A 5,494-nucleotide genomic window follows, 5' to 3' on the forward strand; every position below is an offset into this window, starting at 1 on the left:
AAGCATTTCATGGTAAGGTCTACACTTGATGTTCCCTGGAGCATGTGACAAATAAAGTTTGATTTGATTTGATCAAATATAATTTCAGCCTCAGAGCCGATAAATCAGGATTTTGCCTTGTAGGCTGTTTCATAGGTAAAGCTGCTTTCAGGCAGATTAGCAGACAGTGCATTATGATTATGATAAAATGTGGGTGCACTATTCCTGGCAGGCTGATCAGATTCAATAACAGCCTCAGAGGCTGATAAGTCAGCATGCTGCCTTGTAGGCTGTCTGCACGGAGCCTTACATATGAAAGAGGCTACAAAGCAGCATCCTGATTTGTCAGTCTCTGATGCTGCTATCGAATCTGATCAGCCTGTCAGGAATGGAGCTCACCCACTGTAAATTGAAATATTATCAACAAAGCATGAAGTGTCCCTTATAATTATATACATATCAGTTATGCAAGCTAATAACTAGCATAAATAACAGAAGACTACCTAGCTAACTAGCTGGCTCATAAAATCTATTTTTATTTTGCTGCATTGTTCCTTGCATGCGATTGACTGTGGTCTTGGGGGTGGCACGCAGCCTGGTAGATAGTGCAGCTTGGGAGAAAGGACTGCCTGTCAGGCATCGTTCAAGGCTTAAATGCCCCACGAGTGCATTGAGATCAATGCAGCCACAGGGCTCCTTGATTAGGTGGTTATAGTCCCCCACAATGGACGTGTCATAATACCCATAAAACCTAGTGGTCAAACACAGAAATAGTTCCAATCGTCTTTCCACCATTCATTTTTCACACAGTGAATTTTACAAACACTTCAAATGAAGTATGTGTTTGGTGTACGCTTACCTTGGCGTGTGTGTAATTCTCTCTCCGACAAGGTGAGTTTTATCAATATATTCCCCTCAATTTACTATATATATATTTTTTTTTAATTAGTCACAGAGAAGACCTCAGCAAGACTGACACTGTCAGCTACCATACACCAGTGCGATGAGAGACCTTCTGTGCCCAATCCATGATGAATCCATGTGTTGTATTGAAATTCATTGAAAAAAGTTACCTCCCCTTGTCGGCCTATTTGTTAAGGAATCATCGTCGGTGAGGAGAGGAAAAAAGACAAACTCAGAAAAACTCAGTAGTTTAGATGCTGAAACCTCCAAACTCGTAATGTAAGCACCGGCCAGCTGTGTGCACTTGTAAAGTTGTTATAATCCTCCTCCGTTTTATAAACAGGAAAATACATAATATAAAGCATCATGCACAAATAATACAGTTTACTTTGACGTCCTGCCAAGTTGTCCTTTTATGGCAGTGGTTGACTGCTTTCTCACTCATCCGTTGATAAAACAGTTAAAACGCTGTATTTAAAAGAAATTCAAGCATAGCAGAGGGATATGTTCCATTATAAAACAATGCCTGAAGTATATTTTTATGTATAGTAATAAATTAAATTAAATCAGTGTATGTTAGCAGGTCTGAGAATTAAATAAGTAAAGTATAGGCTATACCTTCTCTCTTTTTAAATTCCTAATTTAAGATGAAAGGGGATCTGCACAACATGAGTTAAAGGGATAGTTCACCCAAATTTCAAAATGTAAAATAGGTTTCCTTAACCTGTAAGCAGTCTATGGACAAGGTATGACAGCAATCTATGCTTTGGTTTAGTTTACCTGGAACTGTTTCCACGTACTAACGTTTGAGCATTTGTGGCACAAATCCAATTCAAATATTTGCATTTTTCGCACATTATGTTCAAATTCTCTATAAGTGACTTTGTTGAGCTTCACAATTAATTTGAGATATTGTACTTTGGGATTATTTGGACATGACGCACGAACAATGTTAAAATCGGTCCCATGATTTGAATGGCATGTTAAAATGTTAGCATGTGGAAACAAAACCAAAGCATTGATTGCTGTCATACCTTGTCTATAGACTGATTAAACCAACAGTGTTGGGTAGGTAACTTTCTAAATGTAACAGTTACTAGTTACCTCTACATTTTAATCAGTAACGTAACTTTTGGATTACCCAAACTCAGTAACGTAATCTAATTGCTTTCAGTTACTTTTGGATTACATTAGAAGAAGACAAAACACATTTGGTGTGTCATCATAGTGGTCTTTGAATTGTGGTCAGACTTGCTCAGGTAGAACAAACTTAAACGTGCTTTTTTCCAATGCTGAATTGAATGTCATTGACCAATGATGTATTTAAACCCTGGATTGCTGATGAGAGGCTTTGAAGCCACCGGTTGGCCATATAATCCGCCACAGTACCCATAACACAGAAATGGTTCCAATGGTTTTCGCCATTCATTTTTCACATCGTGAATTTTACAAACACTTCATATTAAGTGTGTGTTTGGTGTAGGCTTACATTGGCGTGACGTTTTGATAACCGTGTAATTCTCTCTCGGACAAGCTAAGTTTTATCAATAAAGGGCTTTATAACAGACAGAAATACTCCTCAGCACCCACCTCTGCAGTTGTGAGGCCAGTTTGATGTAATGCCAAATTCTCTAAAACGATGTTGGAGGCGTCTTATGGTAGAGAAATGAACATTAAATTCTATGGTAACAGTTCTGGTGGATGCAGTCAGCATGCCAATTTTAAACTCCAATTTAATTTAATTGGGCTAATTCAGTTCCAACTGTGTTCAAAACTGTTATGCATGCTGGAGTATAAAAAGCTGTTGAATTGTACTTTTTCTTTACTTTCACATACACGGTGTTCACAGAAACATTGCTCGGATCTTGTCCCTTGGACCTTGGAGAACTTTTGGTGTGGATGATGTTCAGGTTAGATATTCCTTTAAATTATTCCACTGAACGGTACCATTTGATTGTCATTCCTTTATTGAAAATTGTACCTTTTTCACATCACAGGGCCTACCAAAGCAAGGTTTCTCTAACAACTGTGGGGTGTTTGTTTTGATGGTAATATGCTGACTATTCAGTGTATATATATTAGTCCTATTTTCTGTTATAACATATGAAAAGTTATTATTATTTCTGTGCTTGTAGCATGCAAAGCACACTTGTTATTTCTCATACTTTTTCTTGTGTATTACTCTTGACACTTTTTGTGACCTATTTCCTACAGTTTTTACACTACATACAATTCATACATCAAACTCCTGCAGAGCTGGATGCTGATGTGACATGCTGTGACTTCTTGGGGGGGTGTCTTCTACATCCTGAAATATATTCCTGGGGGGGGGGTGGTGGTATTATTATTATTATTTACTATTATCATTATTGTTGTTATAACAATCAAACTTAACAACCTACTCTTTCTTAACTTACAGTACGCTCTGTACATTGCAATGGAAGCACAGTGTGATTTCACTGAGGTATGTATAAATTATGAAATTCTCATCACTAGTGGATATGTTTTTTGGGATCCCCATCCGATTATGTGATTTTCTTTTTCAAAGGAAAACATGCAGCAAATTAGGCGACGGTGATGGCTAGTTCTGCAGAACTTTCCCATGCCGTAAGTCTTGAACTTTTCATTTGCATCCTTAAAATCACTTGTTTCACTGTAGCCAGACTGACCTGAATATATTTTCATATTGAATGTATGTCATTCACTCAGTAAGGTCTGAAGAAGAGAGGTCGAAAGATCGAAAAAGGCAGCGAAAACAAAACACACTACAGGTAGGTGTCATATGATGAGTTGTGATGACTTGTTGAGTAGTTATAGATATCACTGAAAACCCCTTTAGTAATAGTGTCTTTTGTTTGCATGGTGGTATTGTGAAAGTGGGGTGTAATTTGTCTTGATCACCCAATGAGGCACTACTCTTAATATTTATTCTTCCTTTTTCTTCAAGGAAGCAGATGTTCTTCTAAGCGACAGCCTAGAGGCAGCAAGGTGGTGCGAACTCCAAACATTTAAAGGCACTGTTTCCCTCCCTAGTGTAATTGGGATGGACGGGGAAGACCGCATTACAACCCTTAAAGAACTACGGTTGTATGATGGCCTGGATGAAGAGTAAAATATTCTCCTCAAGGAACCATTCATGTTCCAGAGAGATTATGAGATGTTCTATGTGGAGGCAGTTGACAACAAGAAAATTACTGTCTGCCTCTTGAGGAGCAGGAGTGAAGCCATTTTTGAGGACTGGTCAAACCTTGTTTTTGTCTGCTGTGTTAATTGTTTCAGTTGTTAATTGTGTTATGTTGTTTAGTAAAGATGACGTAGAAGTCACCCGAGTCTCTGATCTCTTTACTGGAGCTGGTATAACTTAATGTACAAAGCACATTCAGCTGGTCAGTATGTCTATATGGTGTAGTCTGTCTCCATTCTCATGAGGAAAGTAAATAGCATCAGGATGGGTAGTAACTGTGTGTGTGTGTGTGTGTGTGTGTGTGTTCAATGAAATAATATAATTACAAAGTTATAACACTTATCAACACAATTTTAACAGTACATGACATACATAACAAGTTTGTTCACTGCAACAATATCAGTAGCTTGTCTCAAATATAGCATGAAGCAAAAAGTGTTACAACCCATCTGCTGGTACCACTTTATATAATATTTCTTACGATCTTTAAAAATGAAATACGTTTGTATTCAACGTGTGCCTTGCGCAAACGTGTGTTTGTATTCAGTATGACTGCCAAACTTCAGATGGACAAAAAAAGGGGGGCGGGGTCAAAGTTTGACTCCGCCCACATTTAGCCTGGCCTCGAATTGCACACTGCAGTCAGGTGTACTAGGAGAAATATGAGCAGCTCGTATGCTGCTTTCATAACCAAGTGGGAGGTGGTATTTACCACAAACGACTGGGAAAATCCACTTGATGCCCATCCAACTCGGAATTAATAGTGGGGAAACTCGTATATCATGCCACGTTCAAAACAACTGGGAACTCGGAAATCTCTGACTTCGACTTAAGTGAGTTCAAAACAACTGGGAACTCTGTAAAAAAAAAAAAAAAGAGCTCCGACTGGGAGAGATCAATTTGAACGGTCATCCAACTCGGGAAATCGGGCCTCTTTCTATAGCTTTCTGACCTGAAAATCGCTGACTTCATGATTTGACCTTGTATTATTCCCGAGTTCCCAGTTGTTTTCAATGCGGCGGCATCCTTCCGACTTCTCCCACATGCTGACCTCATGTCTCCTACAAAGGAAATTACCTCAATAACAGCATTTTCGGCAGTTAAATGTAACAGCAAGACATTATATATACATAAAAAGCAATCTATTAATAGGGTTTTTGAACACTACCATTTGTTTACAAGCATAATATACGTACTTTTAGTTCATAGTTGACACAGTTTATTGGCAATCAACCAATCGGCGTTTCTCAACGAGTTCAAAGCATATGAATGCATTTAACTGGTATATACGACTTCACCACTGGTAATTACTACCTTTCCTTTTGGTTATGAATGCAGCATTATTGCCTCTCCTACACATGCGCATGGACCATCTGTGTGAAAACACTGTAGAGCTTTTTTGTGGGCGTAACATGGGCGGATACAAAA

The sequence above is a fragment of the Salmo salar genome, chromosome 16 (genome assembly GCF_965601325.2).
Source record: "Salmo salar chromosome 16, fSalSal1, whole genome shotgun sequence".
In the NCBI taxonomy this organism is placed as follows: domain Eukaryota; kingdom Metazoa; phylum Chordata; class Actinopteri; order Salmoniformes; family Salmonidae; genus Salmo; species Salmo salar.